Genomic DNA, 23,156 nt, shown 5'->3' with positions numbered 1-23,156 from the left:
GGGGTCCGAGAGTGAGGGTCCCAAGAATACGAGGCAGAAGCTGTCTGTCTCGCTTTTTATGACTTAGCCTTGGCATCCCTTCTGCCATAGTTGTAGCCCCACCCAGATTTGAGGAGAGGAAACAGAGACCTGTCTCTCAATGGGAGAAGTGTCAAAGTCACATAAGAAGTGAGATGGGAGATATTGTCGTAGCCAGTTTTTAGAATGCCTGCCACAAGGGTAATGAAAGGAAATGATGATGATGGTGATGGTGATGATGGAGATGGTGATGATGGAGATGGTGATGATGGTGATGGTGATGACTGACCATGACTTCTTAAGTGGGCAAAGAGGAAAGTGTGGACATACGGCGTAAAGGGCGGTAAAAAGGTGGCAGAATCAATGGATCCTGGAACCTAGTGAGGTAGAGGAGATCACTGACCTCAGAGTGAGGAGATCCCAGAGAGTGGGATTCTGGAAACTGAGGACAGTTGTTGGTAATGATCAGGCATACAGTATGACCATGGCGGTGAGTGACTGAGCTGTGGCTTTTGCATGAGAGGAAGTCAAAGGATGACAGAGCAGGCTGTTGAGAGGAACACTTGGATGGCTGCTGAAACTAAGTCTGTGTTGGAAAGAGTGCCAGCCAACCAGGAGTTACAACCTTTAGGGACTCGGGGGTAGTGACCTGCAGGTTCGCAGATGACCACAAAAAGGAGGGCCAGTGGGAGCTCTACGATGATGGGATGAGCTTCAGAGCTGGGGGCCCTTAAGGAGGGGGGACAGTGCTCTGGAAGCGACAGTGAGGGGATAAGGAGCAGTGTGCATGGCAGAAGGAGTGTGAGAGAGCAAGCAGGCCCTCCTGAGCGAGCTGCAGGGAAGAGGGGCCCTGGGGAGCTCCGATTTCAGACGGAGCCAGAAGGGGGGCGTTCGCAGAAGATATTTAGAAGGACGGAAGGGACTGCAGAGGGCATGGTGGGAGGTTTGGCAGGCATGTAGGGCCCAGTGGGGACAGGAGCCCTGAGGAGCGGGGTGCTCGGGGAACCCTGGGGCTCTTGGGGTGAGTGATGCGAATTGGGGTCTAGAGCACGATGGTATCAGGCTTGGGGGCTTCAAAGCAGACAGTAGTGGTATATCTGGGCTCTGAGGGCTGGAGGGAGGAGCAAGGAAGGGGTGGGGACCTTGCCAGGAGCCCCAGAGCTTGGGGGCTCCCGCTTCACTTCTGTCCATGGTGATGGAAAGTCAGGGGAGGTGCCATGGGACCAGAACGACTTGAAGCTATGCAGATGCTAGTTATTACTACCCTTGTTATTATTTTCCAGCTCAAGCTGCTGATTTCATGGACGGGCAACGGGCATTATCGCCCTCATCACGTTCTGTTGCAATTATCCATTTTCCTGCTTCCCCACAGGGCTGTGAGCTCCTGAAGAGCAGGGTCTCAATCTAATTGCGTAGGGATCCTCAGTACCCAGCACAGTCCTTAGCCCAAAGTATTTAGCAACCAGCACGTGTTGAGTGAAAAAGGCTCAGAGAGACATACTGACTTACCCAAGTTCACACAGCAAAAACAGAGCAATCAGACAAATCACCTGGGCTCTTATTCTCAATTTTCTTTGCATTCCTGCAATATCTCAATTCCTCTGATTCTTACGGCGGTTACTTTTTCCCTTTATCTGTCTGCCTCTTACCCATTTATTTTTCAGCGAGCTCTGTAGCCCCAGCCAGAGTCTGAAGCCCAGAACCTCCATCGACGTTCAAAGCCTCTCTCTTTTTGCTCATGTGTAATCTTCAAAAGGCCCTTTTCTCCCACTGGTGCTCATCCCTGGGGGGGCTCCTGGGAGGCCCTAAAATAGGAAATGTAGGCTGGGTAAATAGGGCTTTTCAGCTAAGAGGAAAAAATGACTGATGGGGGAGAAGGTAGAGAAAGAGGTGGGGGTTCTGGAATCTCCTTGTCAAGCGTTTCAGTCTTGGCACCGGGGCCTCCTTAAGTCCATTAGCCTCTGTTAATTCCTCCAGTGCTTTGTGGCCGAGGGAGTGTAACTGGCTGGAAATACTCCTTAAGTGGGGTGATTCACACCCGAAACTGACAGGCTGAGATAAACCCATCTAGGGGAGGAAGAACATTTCATCCCATCCAAAAAAATCTGAGGAGTGGGAGGAGAGAATCCCATGATGCCTTGCCAACCTCTTGATCACAGATCCCCTTCTGAGATGCTGTCAGCTGGGGGCTTAGAGAAACTCCTCTCAGAGACGGCATTTGGAAAGCGCTGGGGAGTCGCTGCTCTGTGATCAGCTCAGAAACAATGGGTTCCATGCCTTGATTTTCTTCCCCTGAAAACTTCAGAGGCTGGGCAGGCTCCGGTGGGACAGATAGAGATGAATACCAAATGAGAATATCATCCTACTGTTACGGAGATGAGGGGGTGTGTGTGTTTAACGAATGGATGGGAATGCGGATATGAAGGAAGACAGGAAGACCCAGACAGGAGATGCAAGAAGCAGAGGTGCCAGCATAGGCCAGCCCGTGGAAGTCCTTCTTCTGGGCCCCAGGAGAAAACACTCATTTCTCGGAGCAAGAAAAGGCAGGAGGAGGATGAAGTCTCAAAATCTTTGGGGGGAGTTCTTGGGAAAAGGAATTGACTCTGCTTTTTGTGCTTTCAGAGGGGGAGAAATGCAACTTACGTGGGTTGGATGTCCCAGAAAGACAAAATACAACACGCTCTGGGAAAGCATTTTCTTTTTTTTTTTTTTTTTTGGTGAGGAAGATTTGCCCTGAGCTAACATCTGTTGCCAGTCTTTCTCTTTTTGCTTTTGAGGAAGACTGTCACTGAGCTAACATCTGTGCCAAATTTTCCTCTATTTTTTGTCTGTGGGATGCCTCTACAGCATGGCTTCATGAGCAGTGTGTAGGTCCGTGCCCGAGATCTGAACGCATGAACCCCGGGCCGCCGAAGTGGAACTCTCGAACTTAACCCACTACACCACTGGGCCAGCCCTGGGAAAGCATTTTCTGTCATGTCAAGAATCTCCAATGGGCTTCCATGGAAGGTTGATCCTCCAGTCTTGTGAAGTATTGACTCACATAGGAAGGCCATCAAACACCACACGTGGCTCAGGGACCTCTGGGGCTGTCTAAGGCGGTGTGCTTTAGCAGAGAACACTCAGGAATTCTCCTTTTCCCTTCTCTTCCCAGTAAAATCCATGGGTGAGTCCTGTTTTGGTGCCATATCCAAAATATGTCCCACCCTGTCTACTGCTCCCATCTTCATTGCTAGAACCCCCACCCAAGCCATTCTCTCCTCCTCCTGGACGGGGCAGTGGCCTCTTCACAGACCTCCCAGCCTCAGCTCTTCCTAACTTATGGTCCACTCTCCCCACGGCAGCCTGAATGACATTTTAAAAATGTAAATTGGATCATGGTTCTCTCGTAAAAAATCCTCAATGCCTTCTCATGGCCCTTAGAAGAAAATCCGGACTCTATCATGGGCTGTGAGCCTGCCTGTGCTTACCTCTGACCTCATGTCACACCTCCTCCCCCCCCCTCTCGTCCTCAAACCCATCGTTTCCCATTTCAAGGCCGCTGCTCTCGGTGGTCCCTCTGCCTGGAACCCTCTTCCCATAGATCTTTGGGTGATTAACTTTTTCTTATTCATCCCAGCTCACCTATCACCTCCTCCCAGAGGCCCTCCTTAGCCCCCATTTGAATTAGCCCCCCTTCCCTCACCTCAGCCATCCTCTCTATCTGGTTCTATTTTCTTAGCTGTTGCTTCTTGCTATTTGAAGTGACCTCATTGATGTATTAATCTGCTTGTGCATTTTCTGTCTTCCACCATGAAAATGTGAGCTTCTGGAGAGTGGAGAGCTTGTCTGTGCTGTCCACCACTCGATCGCTGGGCATATAGGATGCTCTCAAAGCATAGCCGTGGAATGAATGAGTGAAGAAATGAATGAATGAGTCAGACACACCTGAGTTTGACTTCTGGCTCTACCACCTACAAGCCCAGTCACTGTGAAAATGTTGGCTGGCCACCTGGGTGGGCAACCTCATGTATGGGGTAGGGATTGTGACACCCACCCTGAGGGTGGCACGTGCTGCCAACACTGGAACTACGGGAAACGTTCTGCTCGGTACTTTGCACCCACGTAAGTGCTTGTTAAAGTCAGCTCCCTTCCCCCTCCTGGTCCTCCAGTTGTGGATTCCACATGAGGCACGACCACCCCTGCCAGGAGGACTACCATTTGGAGGGCCAGCTAAGTGGATGGATGCTTCTGGTTTCCCAGCCCTGATCTCGTCCGCACCATCCACCTGGCTCTCTGAGGCCCAGACTCTGCCCACGTTCCTGTGGCCACTCCTGTGCTCCCTTGTCTCTTCCAATGTCGCCTTTATAAAGTCAGGCTTCTCTAAGCCTGGCATTCAAGGTTCTTGGATACCAGGTCTCATTTGATCCATCCATTTTTTTTTTTAAGGAAGATTAGCCCTGGGCTAACATCTGCTGCCAATCCTCCTCCTTTTGCTGAGGAAGACTGGCCCTGAGCTAACATCGTGCCCATCTTCCTCCACTTTATATGTGGGACACCTGCCACAGCATGGCTTAGTTGAGCAGTTCCATGTCCGTACCCGGGATCTGAACCGACGATCCCTGGGCCGCCGAAGTGGAACGTGCGAACTTAACTGCTGCGCCACTGGGCCAGCCCCCTGATCTAGCCAATTTTATGCCTCTTGACTTCCATCTGCCCCTTTGGTCTACTCAGGCTGTTGCCTGCCCCTTCCCTCACAGTCATCGGTGCACAGGTCATTAATGTGCTAATTACAGAATGGCCCATTTATGTTCCTTAAAGGCTATTGGCAGGAGTTTTACTAGGGATGTTCTTTCAGGAGTCACTTGAGTCGAACATTGCCCTTCTGACTTGATCCATCTTTCCTTGCAACATCAACTTTTAGGGCGGGAAAGATCATCTTGTCTAACCCTCAGGACAGAGGGGGAAGTAGGGCTCAGAGAAGTCAAGCATCTGGCCCAGGTCACTCAGCAAGTCAGCAGCAGAGTTCAGACTAAAATCCAAGTCTCCTGCTTTTGTGCTATGGACATTGGCTGTAGGGAGCTGGTGGCTAAGCTCGGTCAGGATTCAGCCCGGGCAGGAAGCCCATGGCCCGTTCTGGTTTGGCGGTGCCCCCGGGCACAGAGCGAGTGGCTGCAGCTGGAGGCCATTAGGGGCGTGTGAGTCTCTCTTGCTCACACCCCTATCTACAAACATTATCCTTGGAGGCAGCCTCAGCTGGGATGGTGCACCCAGGTGGCTGTCCCATGCGCCATCTAGTGTGCTCTGAAGCCCCCCTGATTCTTCCCTTCTTGGGAGGTCTGAACTGAGCTTTCCACCAGGAGAGCGAGAACATGCTAATCCTTCACGGTTCAGCCCAGGCTGCTGGGATCCTAGGTTCAGTGTCTTTCTGAGTAGAGATTTTCAAAGGGAGCTGTGCTGCCCCCTGCAGAGTATTTTGGGTATTGATGGGCGTGTTTTTGGTCTTCCCAATATTTGGGGCAGCTTTTAGCAATGAGTGGATGGGGGCCAGATACTCGCAATGCACTGCCTTGTGCTGGAAAGTTGCACATTACGAAGAATTCCCTTGCATCTTCCAGAGCGTCTTTCACATGTCTCAGTGGAAATGCATGTAAGCGAGAAATCTGTTGAGAGTTATGTATATCGAGACCCAAACTCTCTCTCATCTCTCTGTGAATATATATAAAGAAAGTTATTTTGTGCATGGTTTTAAAATACCCTGAACTTTCCAGGAATGCAACTACTGGGTAAATGAAGTGCAGGCCGTACTTTTTGTTTTGTTCAAAACAAACACCCGAGACTTGGTCGCCATTTCAGAAAATGATGCTGCGATGGCAAAGCCACTGTTGGATTTCAGACAGTGACACGTTCCCCCTGCCTCATTCTGCCTTTGCAGTTATCAATACAGAAAGGGCTTATGTAGCCCTTATTTCAAAATGCCAAATATAAAGAAAAAATGTCAACAATATTCGGTTGAATATGGTCTCTTGTCTCTTAAATCTTAACCTACTCATTAGAAAGAGTCTTCTCTCTGCATGGGTCTCCTCTGAAGTCATGTCAGAGCATTTCCTTACTGAAATATATATTATTTTATTAGAAATTATCTCCTTTTCTTTATAATATATTATGTCTTTATCTTCATACTATTGATTATATAATATAATATTGATTTATGAATCTACCTATATAGGATATTCCATCTTATATGATTTCATCAGAGTAAAGAGATATTATGAATAATTGCTATGAAAAGGGGGATTTGGGTCTGAGAGAATAAGGAACCTCACCTCCAGGAGCACACATCTGGTTAGTCAATACCACTTAAATCCCGTCTTCTGGATGAAATAGCTCCTGCTTTTTCCTTCCTGGAGCTCTGACTAACATCCGGCTGTGTGATCTTCACTCACTGGTTTATTCATTCAAGACATGTGAAGACCTGCTATGTGGCAGGCACGTGCTAGGCACTCTCTGCGCCTTAGCTCATTGAATCCCCACGGCCACTCTGCAGAGTCGGAGTTATTATCTTTCTCTTGCAGGCACAAGTCTGGGTCCCAGTGAGCTCCCAGGCCGGCAGAGGAGACAGACAAGCAAACAGACATTTACGGGCCAGTGTGGTCAGTGCCTTCACAGGGCAAGCACAGGGGCTGCCTGACCCAGAGGAGGCGTGTCCAGAGGAAGAGAGGCTGTTTTAGAGATGGGTTCCTGATGGGTGTGCATCTGAGCTCGCTCTTAACACACCGGATAGGAGTTAGGCAGATAGAAGAAGGAAGCCGTTCTCGGCTTGGGGGGATGCAGATGCGAGGGTTCAGTGCCACGAATGAGCATGGCAGGCCTGGGGTACCGCATGCTGTTCGCTGTGGCTGGAGCCCAGATGGACTGCGGACGGTGAAGAGGAGCTGTGGGCAGGGAGAAGGCAGCCTCTGGCAGTGATGCCTGGGCTCCCTGGGTGCAGCCCTGAGGGTCTCTCACTTTGTCCCAAAGGCAATAGGGAACCATGGAGGAATATATGCAGTGATGAAATGATGCAGTCGGTGTTATGGCTTGGAGGGATCATTGATGTTGCAATCTTCACACAATTAACTAATGCGTTAATACTCTAATACTTATTGATTATCTTCCCTATTGTAGTCACTGTGTGAAGTCTGAAGCCCAAAAAGGGAGAAATCTGGCTAGTTAATTCCTATTAACCCAGTCTGAGGCAGAATTATGGCATTAATCAGGTCCCTAGGCCACACTCCCCCTGGCTTTCTGTGATCCGAGACACTGGGTGTCTGAACCACTTATTTATTTCCAGAGCTAATCCAATGACCAGTTCCCTCCAAAAGGCAGCAAGGAAGTCATTTGGCTCCTGGCTGGACCTTAATTTCGGATAATTTCTTATTATTCTGAAGCATTTTCTAATCGACTGCATATTAATGGGCTGGGGCTCCGTGCAGAAGATGAAGATATTAAATTGTCATTACACAAACGCTTGTTTGCGTTCGTCCCCATACGGCACAGTCATCAGTTCGGGCAGCTGTGCTGTACAGCGTGCTCCTCGGAAGGTGAACACGCTTGGCCTTCAAGGCCGGTTAGTCACAGGGGTGATGCAGGGGCCGCAGGTGAGTAGGTGACTGGGGATGGTGGGGGAAGGGAGAGGACGACCGCGTGATCCTTAGGGAGACGGAAGAGGAAGATGAGGAGAGTGGAACGAGCTGGCTGAGACAGCCCTGCTGCTTCAAGACCTTCTGAAGCCTGTTCTCATTCACCGGCTCGACGCAGGTTCACATAGCACCTGCCTTCCGCTGCAGAGATCTAAACAGCAGCCGCCCCTGTCCCCACCGAGCTTATAGCGCGTTGGGAGCTACTGATGTTAAACAGCTAATTCCACAAATGACTCTTTAATTAAAATTGTGATAAACATCACGAAAGGAAAGTTCAGGATGACACGAGAAGGGGTCACCGTTGGACCAGACCCGATCTGAGGGTGGGCTTCCTTGAGAAAGTGATGCTTGAGATGAGACTGGAGAATGAGCAGGGGATAGCAGGGTGGGATAAGGGGAACAGTGGGGCAGATGGAAGGGTGGCTGCGAAGGCTCAGATTTGGGCCACACGAAGAAGACCAGCAAAGGGCAAGTGTAGACGATGAGCAAGACGGGAAGCTGAAAGAAGAGGCACCAGCCAGCGCATCTCCAACATTTCCCTCAAATGACTCAGGGCAGAGAAGGAGGACTACGCAGTGGGGCTCCTCAAATACTTCCACAAATAAAAGGGTCAAACTAGACTCTTTAAATACATTTACCTATATGTTTAAATCTACAAATAGGTTATATTTCGAGTGCTAACTCTGATCTATTAATGGTGGTAGCCTGGGAGTGTTCTGTTGAGAAGGATTCTGAGGCTCTATCCTGGTTTGGTGACAAAGAGTGGCACGATTGATTAGTGATGTCTCCTGTGGGTAAAGGAAAGGAGCTGGTAGCTTACAAGGTCATTATTTGCTATCCCAGTTCCGAGCGCTATTAACAAACCATCTTAAAACTTAGTGGTATCAAACAACCATTTTATTCTGTCCCCAGTTTATGGACCAGGCATCTGGACGGGGCCATCTGTGACTTGTCTTCTCATTCTCTTGACGTTGACTTTTGTAGAGCAGAAGTTTTTAATTCCAATAAAGTCCAGCTTAATCAACTATTTGTTTCCTGGATTGTGCCTTTGGAGTTGTATCTAAAAAAGGCATTGTTACACCGAAGGTCATATGGGTTTTCTTCTATATTATTTTCTAGAAGTTTTATAGTTTTGCATTTAGGTCTGTGATCCATTTTGAGTTAGTTTTTGTGAAGAGTTTAAGATCTGTGTTTAGATTCATTTTTTTTTTTTGCATGTGGATGTCCAGTTGTTCCAGCACCATTTGTTGAAAAGACTTTGCTCCACTTTATTGCCTTTGGTCGTTTGTCCAAGGGCAGTTGACTGTATTCATGTGGGTCTATTTCTGGGCTCCCTATTTTGTTCCATCAATTTGTCTGTTCGTTCACCAATACCATGCTGTCTTCATTACCGTAGCTTTACAGTGTTTCTTGAAGTTGGGTAGTCAGTCATCCAACGTTGTTCTTCTCCTTCCATCTTGAGTTGGCTATTCTGGGTCTTTTACTTCTCCACATAAACTTCAGAATCGGTTGGTTGATATCCACAAAATGACTTGCTGGGGTTTTGATTGGGATTGCCTTGGATCTCTAGGTCAAGTTGGGAAGAACCGGCATCTTAACAATCTTGAGTCTTCCTGTCCATGAACATCAAATATCTCCCCATTTTATTTGGTCCTTCTTTGATTTGGTTCATCAGAGTTTTGTAGTTTTCCTCATATAGATCTTATACATATTTTATTAGACTTATACCTAGGTATTTCATTTTTGGGGTGCTAATATAAATGGTATTGTATTTTTCATTTCAAATTCCAATTGTTCATTGCTGACATATGGGAAAGCGATTGATTTTGTATATTAACCTTGTATCCTGCAACCTTGCTGTAATCACTCATTAGGTCTTTTGCTTTTCTGATGACAGACATGGTAACGGGTGTGAAGTGATATGACACCAAAAGCTCCATACATTTTAAAAGGAATTGGGTGGGTATGTTGTTGTTTGTTGTTTTTGATGGTATGTGTGTGAGACCTAAAAACAAGTAAATGAAAAATTCTAATTTCTAAAGCATAGTTTAAACGTATTTTAAAGAAGGAGAAAAAAGAATGAAAGAGTTTTAGAAAAAAACTGTGCAATGTAGTTGGTAACTTACAAACAACACTTAAGACTCCGCCCTTCTCCCTCGGGGTCTCCTAGAGGCAGCCACGATACTGGCAAGTTCTCCAGCAAACTCATCCAGAAACCACCTCGTGTCCACCACAAAAGGTGCCCACATCCTTTGCAAGTGGACCCAGCGGAAGGTGAGCCTGTCTGAGGTCAGGCTTCCTGGAGACAGACTCTAAGCAGATTTGCAAGCAGAGGGATTGGCTCTGTTTAGCTCTTGGGAATAACGCCTGTGAGAGAGGGAAGCAGGACTCGAATTGCAATGCGTTTGCACCAGAGATCTCAGCCCATCCTATAGGAAGCTCTCAAGCTGAGCTGGCCCTTCAGAGTGGTTCTTTATTTTTTCAAAAATTTTTAAAATTTATTATTTTTATTGAGTTCATAATAGTTTAAATCAATGTGAGATTTCAGTTGTACATTATTTCTTGTCTGTCAGCACATAAGTGCTCCCCTTCACCCCCTGTGCCCGCCTCCCACTCCTGGGCCCCTGGTAACCACTGAACTATTTTCTTTGTCCATGTGTGTGTTATATTCCACATATGAGTGAAATCACCTGGTGTTTGTCTTTCTCAGTCTGGCTTATTTCGCTTAACATAATTCCCTCCGTGTCCGTCCATGTTGTTGCAAATGGGATGATTTTGTCTTTTTTTCTGGCTGAGTAGTATTCCATTGTATATATATGCCACATCTTCTTTATCCAATCATCGGTCGATGGGCACTTGGATAGTTTCCATGTCTTGGCTATTGTGAATCTTGCTGCAATGAACAGAGAGGTACATATGTTATTTTGGATTGTTGATTTCAAATTGTTTGGGTAGACACCCAGTAGTGGGATGGCTGGGTCATATGGTATTTCTATTTTTAGTTTTTTGAGAAATCTCCATACTGTTTTCCATGTGACTGCACCAGTTTGCATTCCCACCAGCAGTGTATGAGTGTTCCCTTTTCTCCACACCCTCTCCAACACTTATTATTTTTAGTCTTCGTGATTATAGCCATTTTAACAGGCATAAGGTGGTATCTTAACGTGGTTTTGATTTCCATTTCCCTGATGATCGGAGTTCTTTTTTTTTTCTTTAAAGATTTTATTTTTTTCCTTTTTCTCCCCAAAGCCCCCCGTTACATAGTTGTATATTCTTCGTTGTGGGTCCACCCAGTTGTGGCATGTGGGATGCTGCCTCAGTGTGGTTTGATGAGCAGTGCCATGTCCGCGCCCAGGATTCGAACCAATGAAACACTGGGCCGCCTGCAGCGGAGCGCGCGAACTTAACCACTTGGCCATGGGGCCAGCCCCCGGAGTTGTTCTTCATCAAGGTAAGGGGGCCAGATCTCTGCAGCCCCATGTGGAAATGGGTTGCCCCTGGGGAATCGGGCATGACCTTTGGGGAGGCAGCTCCTTTTAGCCAAGGACATTCCTGGAGAAGGATGCTTTGTGCACTACCAGCAGCCAGCACTCCCAGAGGTAGCTGGGAGAATGAGCGGCTTGGTCCCAGAGGGACACCTGGGAGGCACATAGCGGTGCCCACTATAGCAGCGGAGAGGGTCCTGCCATGGGAAGGCAATCTTGGCCAATTTGCCATCCCTTTGGGAAGAAACTTACAGGAGTGTGAGGTTCACGAGGACAAGATCCAGGTCTGATTATCTTTCAGCTGAATTTAGCCCCATGGATTCTAGAAAGGAAATGCTCAGGGAATGTTTTTTTTTTAGCATGAATGAATTAAAGAATCTGAAGATGGAATTAAGTCACGTTGAAGGATTTTCCTGAAGGACACAGCTTCCCCGTGGAAAGAAAAGCAATCCAAGTGTGTCAGTTCCATTTCTAGTATCCGTCAATTCTTGTTTTAGTTCACTCATCCGTTTACTCATTCATCACTTAGCATTTATTGAGCAGCTATAGTATTCCAAGCCCTATGCTAGGAACTCTGGATGCTATGCACTGAAGACCTTATAGTCTAGTGGATGTAACCAAGTCACCAATAAAAGTGATTCATCATGGCCAGGCAGAAGCTTAAAAAGATGGAAACACAAATAACAGAAGGAACACTGAGTAGAGAGAGAAAAACTCTGCCTTGGGAGCGGTATCTTGTAGGAAGGATATTTGAATAGGGCTTTGAGGTATGAATAGGAGTTTGCCAGGCAAGAAAAACAATTCTTGCCCTATTATTATTGCATCCCTTCCAGTCCAGGCCAATCCAGACTCTTTTATACTTTCATTGCAACCAACAAAGTTTGAGTGGAAATACAGAAAGCTTCAAGTAGTTGTGGGGATGGGTCGACTCAGTCTCTATCAACCTCTGAGGCTTTCATGGCAGTAACAAGAGGGACCTACGGAGAGGAATGTGCTTTGTGTGGAATTGGTTTGGTTTAGCTCAGCTGTCCCCCGCTGCACTGTATCGCTCTTCTTCAATAGTTTTCAAGCTCAAATCACCAAGGATAGATTAAAATTCCACAGTGATTAAACAGTCCCTTTCTTCTGTCCATGCCTTTTCTGAGGATTTAGTGTCTAATTAGCCAAACCTTCGTTATTGAGGGAGTTCCAAAGTTCCCAATGTAAGCATCAACCCAGAAAAGAAACCAGCATCGTATTTTAAAAGTCATGGTTGCAGTTGCTTTTGGTGAATTACCATTTATACATTTTCCATCTGTGAGTATTTTTCTGGACTACCACCTGTTTTCTCCCCACTTTAGGAAAAGAGAATCCAACAGATCATATCTTGGAATAAATGCATTTTATCTATAGTAGTTTTCCATGTTTTCAGCAACTGCTTTTTTTTTTTTATCTCACAAAATAACCTCCCCTAAATACACATCAGCTTTTAGAGCTACAAATAGATGTGGACGCTTTAAAAATTTCTTTCAAATCTCTCACAAGAGCCCTGGAAAGTCCATCTAAAGAGAGAAACTCAGAGTGACAGTGACAGTGATGAGAGACCCAAGACGGGGGACGCATCTTGGACTGCGAGCATTTTGATAAACTACAGAGGAGACAGGGAAGGAAAAGCTGGGCGGTGTGGGGAGCCCGAGGCGGGGAGAAGTCCTGTCTTTGCATCCCAGAGACCTGGATTTCCAATTTCCTCTGTGCTCCTTGCTTCCGTGAGCCCTTAAATAAGTTACTTAACCTTTCTGAACTTTTGTTTCCTCATCTGTAACATGGGGATGATAATGCTCACTCTAGAGTTGTGGATTCATGAAATGATGCCCAATGCACTGGAGCGGCCCACTCACTGTTAGTTTTCTTCCTGTTTCCGTAGCCTGCTGTGCAGGGTTCCCGGGTGAAAACGGACCTCTTTCCTCTCAGCAAGCAGCTCCCAGCTGGTAAGAGCAAAGGTCTCTGGGATTGCATTTCTTAGAAATGTGCCAGGGCGTATCCAAGGTCTCAGAAGAAACACAGAGCATCTTCCGGGAGGTTCAATTTTATACTCTGGCACCTAATTTAAACATCATTTTCAAGTTAAAATAAATATGGGCATGCTGTAATGTAGATGGCAAGTCCACGTGTCTCATTTTAAAATCCAGAATTCAAAGGAACGTCTTGCAGAGTGCTGTTGATGGTGCCTATGGGGCTCTTGGGGGCCTGACTTGATGTTCCTCTGGCTTTAGGGGTGCGTGGTTCAGGGGAAGGGTTTGGAAGCATCGCTTAAGAGCTGGCTAAAGACTTCAGGTTATCTTGTCACCATCACATGCCTTCCAAGGGAGAGTCAAGAAAGTGGTGTCAAGGAGTTGTAAAGGGCCTTTGAAATAAGATCATTTGTTTTGACAGGTGGGTAGGAGAAAACATGCAAAGGCTACAGGACAGATGGTCCCTAAATAAAGCATCCTAATCATCCATTGGTTGGGAGCATGGGGCTCCTGGAGGCAGCCTTTTCTTAGCGATCTATTGTTAGAGTGACCGTGTAATTTATCATCCAAGCTGGGACCTTTGAGAGTGAAGGTGGGTGCTATTAATAATTACACTGGGACGACAGGTACAAACCAGGACTGTCCAACGGTCCGGAGCATGGACTGACCCTGTGCATAGTGCTGTATTTCCTTCATTCCACAAGCCCATGAATCATATAACACATCATTGATTTAATAATAGCTTTTTGGAAACAAAGGGAAAAAATTATGCACATCCATTGTAAGATGCGTGATCATTTCAGAGATGTCCAATAGGAATGTTTTCGAATTGAGAAAACTCATGTTTTTCTACTTTAGGAAATTGGCAATTCTCCTTAGCGTGTTAGGGTGCTGAGGAGTGGCAGGAGGAGGAAGCCTCTTCGCTTGGATGGAACCCATGCTTCACGGAACAACCGCTCACGTGCCTCCAGACCTTCCAGATAGGCAGGCTGCGGGGAGCTGCACTAGGTCCCTGACCCACTCTCCTTCTCCGAGCCTGAGCCCACAGGCTGTCCTGCTTCCTCCCTCTCACTGGCCACTCCCATGGGGCTGCTCACAGCCAACAACACCTTCAAGAAGGTCAATCGAAGCTTGATGACACATTAGTCACTCACACATTAACTCATTCTTTCATTTTCTTCACTCAGTTGGTACCTGGTGCCAAGTACGTCACAGGGCAGTGGGGATGTGGAGGAAAGGGACCTTCTCTGCTTTCCAGGGGCTCGGAGTCTAGATGAGGTGGTAGCCATGGAAACAGGAAATCACCATAGTGGGTGGCATAGAGGCAGAGGGTCTAATCAGGGATGTGGATTGGGTAAGGGTACCTGGAAGAGAAGGTGCTAGAGATTGACATCGAAAGACAAATGGAGTTAGTCCTGGGGAGAAGGATGGGATGGTGTGGCTGGTAGGGGAGCAGAGTTTGAAAGACTGTGTCCCAAATTCAGACGGATGCAGCCCTGTGTCAGGGCTCCGAGCTTGGCCAGACGTCCCCACTTGCCTCTTCACCCAGGTGCCCCTGGGAGGACACAATCTTCTCATTGAACACAGAGTTACAGGGAGAAAAAAATGGACAGGATTTAGTTGTTGTTGGTTACAGGGATGGGTTAGGGAGGAGGGGGGAGCGGAGCATGATGTCCAGGTTCTGGGTGGAGCCACCACGGGCAGGGAGGTGATGGGAAACCCAGCAGGGGAGGAATGAGATGGGAGTGGGAGAGAGAGATGACAACCTCCGCTTGGGCCCTGTGGAGAAGGAGGGTCTGCTGGTCGGTGGGAGAGATGCCCGTCGGGCAGTGGCTGTGGATCTGGAACTCAGTTGAGAGGCCTGGGCTGGAGAACTAATTTGGAAACCTTGGGCTTGTGGGTTGGAGCTGAAGCCATGGGAGGGATGAGCTGATCCAGGGAGGGGAAGCCGAGTCAGAGAGGAGAGGATGAGGAAAGCATCTTCTCCAACATGGCGCCCACAGGAGGGACAAGTACACCCAGGCCATGTGGAGTCCAGGTTTGGACACACTCGGGTGGAGGTGCCTGTGGGCCATCACATGGCAACAGTCAAGAGGTCTGGAGACGCCAGGAACGAACTATGGATTTGGAGGGTCTTCCTAGCCAGATACTGCCTTTGACAGGGGAAAGAATTTTCAATTAGCAGAGGAGGACTGGAGCTCTGGCCATTTCTCCATAGTGTAACCTTGAGCAATCCTCTCTCCTTGACTTCCACTTTCTTTCTTTGAAAAGTAGGCAGTTTGACCAGAGGTAAGATTCTAAGGGTGTGTTTTAAGATGTGTGTGATGACTTGATCTTACAACACAGATTATATTCATTCAGTCATTTGTTCATTCATTCACCAAATAATTATTCAACACCTCTTCTGTTCCAGGCCCTGTTCCAGGCCCTGGGGATAGAGTGGGTAATGAAATAGACAGCAATCTGCTCTCCAGGAGCTAAAGGTTTAGTGCAGAGACAGACTGTAAATAGATAAGCAGATACTGGAACAAGATGTTTCCAAATGGCTATCACTTCTCTGAAGCAAACAGGCCAAGGGGCTGTGATGGAGAAGGACCAGACGTGGGTGGGCTCTGCCGGACACAGTGGTCCAGGAGGGGACGTTGGAACCAAGCCCCCAATGATAAGGCCTGAGCTTTGCAAAAGCCTGGACAGAGTGTCCCGGGGGAGGAGGAGTTCACAGAAGGGCCTGTGTTGTTGCCTGGCGCAGGTGGTCCAGGCCAATGCGGCCAGAGCTTAATGGGGGAGGTGGAGGGAGCTGGAGCTGAGGTCCAGGAGGAGGGCAGGGGCCAGAGCAGGGTGGGCTCTGCGGCTGCGGGGAGGGGCGTGACTTCATTTTAGGTGCGGCGGGAAGCCATTGGCATGTTGTCACAGGGGGATCGCAGATCTGATTTGTATTAAAAGTGAAAAGTCACGCTGGCTGCTGTGTGCTGAGTAGATGGGGTCCCATCAGAGTGGTACCAGAGAGACCAGTAAGGAGGCCGGTACAGGGGCGCTGGGGGTGGCCCCTGACTCACACCCACCTTCCAAGACTCCAGCCCAGCGTTTAAAGAATCTGTGTGAACTCTCGCTTCAGACGGTTCGTGTCACCACTGTCCAGCTCTGAAAGGCTGGGTTGGGGTGATTCGCTCAGTGTTGCAAAGTAGACAATGAGATAGATAAAATCAGTGCCCCCAGGAACGTTTCAGGACACTGGACAAGGGGATTAAAAAAAACGACAATCCTGAAAAAATCTGCCTTTTGGGGATCTCAGTGCTTCAGTGGTGTAACTAAGGTTGGCCTGACAGGTGAGCAGGGGGATGCAAACAGCAGTGAGAAAGACAGTCTTTAAAGGCACAAATAACCCTTCTGCTGTCAGGGTACATGTTCACATCTCACATTTGGAAGGACAAAGGGTTATTTTTTGGATGCATCTGAAACATTCCTTGGATTGTGGGGACAAGATGCTCAGTCTTTCACACATGCCACATTCTTTCCCACCCCAGGGCCTTTGCACATGATGTTCCCTCTCTCTTCCTGGAAGGCCCTTCTCCATCCTCCTCCCATGACTGGCTCTTTCTTTTCCTTCAAGTCTCAGCTCAGTGCTTATGTTTTGAGTAGCTTTCCCTAACCAGTCCAGCAAAAGCAGGTCTTCTTGTCATCTGCCATCTCAGCTTTTTGTGGTTCTTCTCATAAACCTCATATAATCTGCCCCCATTGGACTTAACTGCTTCCTTGGGTAATGTGTCTCCCTTTCTAGAAGGTGAGCACCACAAGGACAAAAGTGACTTCTGCCTTGTCCGCTGTTGCACCTTCAGCCCCACAAACAGTGCTTGAGATATATTAGGAGCCCAGTAAATATTTGTGGAATGAATAACTGATTCCTCGATTGATCAGGGAGTTGAAAGTGATCTCTGACCCCGCCTCCACCTCTAAGAGTCTTTGAGTTTACAAATATGTTGTGACGCACCCCAGAGCCGTGACACACAGGAACATAAATCCTTCCATCCGGATGGAGAAGTCCCTTAGCCAGACACAGAGAGGCTGCCCCCAAGACAGAGAGTCTGCGCGCCTCCCTCTGTTCAAGAAATTGGATGCAGCGCCCTTCCCGGGCTGGACACAACATAGACCAATGCCGCCCCCAGTGCCAGCTGGAGTCTCAGGAGCGGCCTTAAATCATGCAGCCGTCCCGAGGCGGGAGCATAACCTGGCCGGGTCATCGATCACTGGGCACGTGGCGGACGTCGTGTGTCACCCAGCTCCATAAAGCCGCGCGCGCCTGGGGAAGCTGGCTCCGAGCGCTTCGCTGAACAGCGGCTGGAGAGTAATTGTCCTCGTACGGAACTTTCCCCGTGCTCAGGGGGGCTGTCTTCTCCGTTTTCACTCTCTCCCTCTCTCTTTCCTTCTCATGCTATTTTTTCTCTCTCTCCCTCCCTCCTTCCCTTCCTTTCTCTTGTTTTCTAGGAGGGGGTGGTGCTACCAGTGTCCTCGTTTAGAAAAATGCAGTGTGGTGGAGGTAGGTAAACCGAGGCAAGGGATGGTGATCACAGAGCACAGGGATGGCGAACCCAGGAGACAAACTCACTGGGAAGTCACCCTGCAGAGGAATTTAGCGGGGCTCCTGTATGTGCTGGGTTCTCTGGGAGAAGTGGTGTGGGGCGTGGTGGGGGAAGCGAGGGTGGTCTTGGGGTTGTGACAGACCTGGGTTGGAATCCTGCTCCCTCTTTTGCTTTATGAGACATTGTAAGGAACTTGACAGCATTTGGAAAGAGGGTGCACTCTGGAGGCAGTCAGATGTGGGTCGGAAGGCCTGTCCCTCTACTCCTGTGACCTGAGCGCCTCTCTCAAGCTGCCCTCTGCTCTTGTTGTCACAGTGGGATTAGAACAGGCAGTCCCTCACCATGCTGTGGTGAGGAGTGGAGGCAACAACGAGCATGGAGGTGCTTGACGAGCTGTAAAGTGCCCTACAGATGGGCGATGGCATCATGACGGTCATTGACCTCGGTGCATGGCACAGACTGGTTCACAGGAAGCGGACAGTCCCGGAGCATCTTCCTCCAGAGCTGCCTCCGCAGGAGGAGAGTCTGGTGCCATGTCCTCCAAAGGATGTCAGAAACGATCTGCCTTTGAACAAATCAGATATAAAGTCATGAGAGGGGGAAAGAGAGATGATGGGTCCTTGGCCATTTGCTGTCTGGATGCAAAATGGGAGCTTGGGGAAGGGGGCCTCATGAGGCTTTGTGGATAGAGAGAAAAAAAAGAGTCCTTTGTTTGCTTTGGCCACTGTTTGGCTGACCCAGGAGATGGCCACAAGTATGGAATGGTTATTGTGCAGCATCTGCTCCCCATTTAGCAGGGCCATTGGAGCAGCTGGACCGGCAGCCGGGCTGGCTCAGGTGTTGGTGGCAGCATGGGCTCGCATCCTGCAGTTCTGATTATCTGTGTGACCGAAGGCACGTTCTTTAGACTTTCCCAGACTTGGTTCTAGCACCCATGAAGCAGAGCCTCTGGTTCAGGCACTGTGGACATTTAAAGCTCCCTGAGGACTTCTGAGAATTCTCTGGGTGGGGCTGGGGTGGGCTGAGGGATTATAGTCCTTTGGTCACCAGGCTCCTGGCTCTGCTCCGCATTAGTTCCGTAACCATGATGATCCAGACAGGAAACCTCTCAACTTGCCCCAAATCCCTCTTGCACAAAACGCCTGGATGGCAGTTTGTGAAGATCTGGGAGGCAGCTGGAGGAGGAGTTTGTATCACACAGATGCTAACGACTTTAAGGTGGACTCGACGCATCTCCAGCCTTAACATGTTCTTTATCGAGTCTATCACTGGGATGGTTAATTTTATGTGTCAACATGCCTGGGCTAAGGGATGCCCAGACAGCAGGTAAAACATTATTTCTGGGTGTGTTGGGGAGGTCATCCTGGAAGAGATTAACATTTGAATTTGCAGACTGAGTAAAGGTTGACCTCACCAGTGCCAGTGGGCGTTGTCCAATCTATTGAGTGCGAATAAAACACGAAAGTGAAGGAGGGGTGAATTTGCTCTCGCTCCTTGAACTGAGACATCTGTCTCCTCCTGCCCTCTGACATGGGTGCTGCTGGTTCTCGGGCTTTCACACTCAGACTAGGACTTGTGCCATCGGCCCCCCGATTCTCAGGCCTTCAGACTCTGCTGAATTACCCCATTAGCCCTCCTGGGTCCCCAGCTCGCAGATGGTGGATTGTGGGACTTCTCGGCCTCGTTAACCATGTGAGCCAATTCCTATAATAAATCTCCTCTCATAGGTATCTCTCTATGTCCTATTGGCTCCGTTTCTCTGGAGAGCCCTGACTAATACAAGCGCACATTTGTTTCTTCATCCCTTGTACTGCCCCCAGCCTCACGCCATCCAGCTTGGCCCCTGCATTAATTTCCTGGGGCTGCCGTAACAAAGTACTGTAGACTGGTGGCTCAAGACAACAGAAATTTATTCTCTCACAGTTCTAGAGGTTAGAAGAAGTCCAAAATCAAGGTGTCAGCAGGGCCACGCTCCCCACAAAGGCTCTAGAGGAGGACCCTTCTTTGCTGCTTCCAGTTTCTGGTAGCCCCAGGTGTTCCGTGGCTTGTGGCAGCGTCACTCTGATCTCTGTCTGTCTTCACGTGGTCTTCCTTCTGTGTCTGGGTATCCCTGTCTTCACATGGCATTCTCCTCCCTGTATCTCTGTTTTCCCTTCTTTTAGGACCCATCCTAATCAATTAGGATGTCATTTTAGCTATTTCCAAATAGGTCACAGTCACAGGTATTGAGGGTTAGGACTTCAACAGAAATTTTTGGGGCACACAATTCAAGCCACAGTAGTCTTCTTTCTTCTTTCATTATCTCATCTCTCTGCTTCCTCACCCTTCTCCTCCAAGAATGCCCCCCAAAAGCTTCACTTCCTTCTCTAGCTTTTCAAAAGCATCTCTTCCTTCACTCCTTCTCTGCATAAGAAGAGCCCTTTGGCCCTCCTGGGCACCCGCAGCTGACGTCTCTCCTCACTCATCTAAAACCATCCAGATGACCACGACTTTCAATTTAGCAGGGGCTGGACCACGGCTTCCTTCTGTTTCCTTCTCATTACACTTAATATATGAATGGGGTCATGTTTTACATTCTCTCATACACCTTGCTTTCTTCATACTTTGCAATAAACCATGAACATCTTTTCATGTCAACAAACATCCTTCTACAATACTCTTTTCAAGGGCCATGAAGAGCTTTGTCAGGTGTGCCTCTTCTGTCGTTTGCTGAACCAGTCACCAATGGTTGGGCACATAGGCTGCCTCTGCTTTTGCGCTACTGGTGGCATCGCCATGATAAGCACTCCCGCAAGTCTGAGTTTGGGAATTTGGTGGTTTCCCCTGACGGGCTTTTATCAGTGCGCACGCTCTCTGGGTGAGCAGGAGGTACACGTTTTGCCAAGCCAGCAGAATAATTGCAGCCAGAGCTAAAGATGGGAGCAAGTTCCTGACACAGCACCTTGCGCTGTCCATTAATAGGACTGGATGATGCCCTGATGCCTTAAATCTGCAGGCCTGTCTAATTCGAGAAGGAAACGGATGGCGCCCATCCTGGAGTCAGTGTTTGGAAACATACAACAAAAGGGAAGCTTTATTAACACTGGAAATGTACTCTCAGCTCGGATTTCCTTTTCAACACCCGTCTTGTTCATCTCACAGCTCAATGAACTGTTAACGTCACATATATCTTTTGTTCCAGCAGCGAATCCAGTTACTCCAGGCTTCTGCTAACCGCAGACAGATGAGATTTAGTTTTCTCAGGAAGCGAGAGAAAGAGAGAGATTAAATCTGTATAGAGGGTGTTGGCAGGGCTGGGGTGGGCGTGAGGGTGGTACCTATGGGTCCTTTGACCCACGTGGCATTAGATGCTTCCATCTTCTTGTGGTGTGATTGTAAACTTCAGATCTGTTTTCCTGTGTTGATGATGGCCTCCATTCCACCCATTCTTTGGCAAAAAGTGTTGAGTTGGCTATGGCCTGTCACTTGAAGAGAGGCTGAGAGCCGTCAGGAATCCCCAGAGGGGCACCTTTCCATTCAGGCCCAGAACATGGGCCACCATTTAACTCTGATTTCCCCTGTAGATAGTTCACCCCAGATGACAACCAATGGCAATTTAAAGGCAAAAGCCAGGATACTTTCTCCTTCTTGCCTGGCTGGGCTTGACACCCTCCTTGACTTGACCTTGAAGGCTTTCAAGTTGATGTCCATCCTTGCCTCTAATCCTTGCTCTTAAGTCCTCCTGATTCCCTTTTAGACATTTTTCTGTCTATTCTAAGCTCATGGTGTGATGCTTTTGGGAGGAGGAGAAACATGTCAGAGCTTTGGCCGCAAATTGCAAGTTCGGAAGGGCCCTCTCAGCTTTGGTTGCCTTTTCCAAATCAAATGCTATCCCTCGGCCAGTTCCCAGACCCGTGGCAGTGGGGCTGGGATTCCCGGAGTCACGTTCAGGCCCTGGCTTTGGAGTCAGAACACGTGGTTCAAGTTCCTCCTGGAGTGTTTATTACAGCCCTCATGTTGGGTGAGTCACGGCCCTTCCTCCCCTGTCAGAATAGGCCCTGGAGAGCTCTAACTTCTGTGCACCTCTAGGGACTTCTGCCGCTTTCAAGGGAAATGTGAAGGAAACAGCTGTTTGGAAACTGCCAAGTGGTTGACCACAGGCGCTCACTGATTCCTGGGAGACAGATGAGTGCGTGATTTGGCGTTTGGTGGATATGGGTTTGAGTGCTCTTTCCACCTCTCGGAGCTGAATTTCCTCATCCCTAATATTTATAAGAGCTAAGACTGATCGAGGGTTTACAACGTGCCATGCACAATTCTAAATGTTTCACATGGGTTAATGTATCGATTTGCAGTACAGTTCTCATAGGGTAGGTGCCGTTCATATCTTCATTTTAGAGAAGAAGAAACTGAGGCACAGAGAGATGAAGACGTTGCTAAAGATCACCAAGTTGGTGGTTGTCATAGTTGGGTTATGACAAACCAGGCAGAGCTCTACTTCTCTCATTGGGTTGCTGTAAGGATCCAGTTGGTGTCTTCCAGATTTCTCTGCCACAAAGTCACCACTTTTTCCTTTGTAATTGACATTATGTGTTAACATATTCCAAGATTATGCCAACACCCTCTTACTTAGCATCCATTGACAATTCCTGCCTAAATCAACCTCTACAATTATAGTCACCAAATAGTGATTTTCTATTTCCATCATTTCTTCCACATCTACTAGTTGGAATTCTACTGGATGGTAGAATTTTCCCTTCTCCCCCATTTGTTGAGTAATTTATTAATCAGTTAATTAATGAAGTAATATCAGTATGGAATTCATGGATTCCTAGCTTATTTAATGGGTTGTAAGCCATTGTGGTCATTATTTACTTTGATGCTCAGATTGTCCCAGATTTTCCTAGTGGGAGCCCCTTCATTCTGGCTCCCACGTACTTTGAAGCATTTCTTTACTTTCTGGCACAAGCTGTTCCAGGTTCATCTTTTACTTTCTCGCTCTGCCCCAGTGCCAGAAGCAGCAATTTCTCCAAGGGTCCCTGGTTCCTGGGGGTAGAGGATGGTATTTGGAAACCAAGATTTGAATGCTCAGTGTGCTCATTTCTACTGGAGTGTAATTGGTTCTAGGTTCTATCAATGGACAGCACTAGAAAACGCATATATGTTATATGGGCACACATACGTCTCTATGTCTATATCTAGGCCTACCATATATGTATGTATGTATGTATTTATGTATCTATCTCTTAAGTTTATGTTGATGCTTCCAGTTCCAATCCAACACCACACCACTCATTCTAGCCTTCTCCTTTCCCATATTTTAAAATCTCTTCTCTGATAGTGAGCAATCTGGTTATTATTTTCCTCGATATATTTACACATTTGTTAATATCCTTGTATGTAACCAATCCTCATTTTGACCAGCCACCTCTACTTCCCCACACC

This window comes from Equus caballus, chromosome 25 (genome assembly GCF_041296265.1).
Source record: "Equus caballus isolate H_3958 breed thoroughbred chromosome 25, TB-T2T, whole genome shotgun sequence".
Classification (NCBI taxonomy): Eukaryota; Metazoa; Chordata; class Mammalia; order Perissodactyla; family Equidae; genus Equus; species Equus caballus.
The sequence above is the reverse complement of the archived record's forward strand: the minus strand, read 5'-3'. Positions refer to the sequence as shown.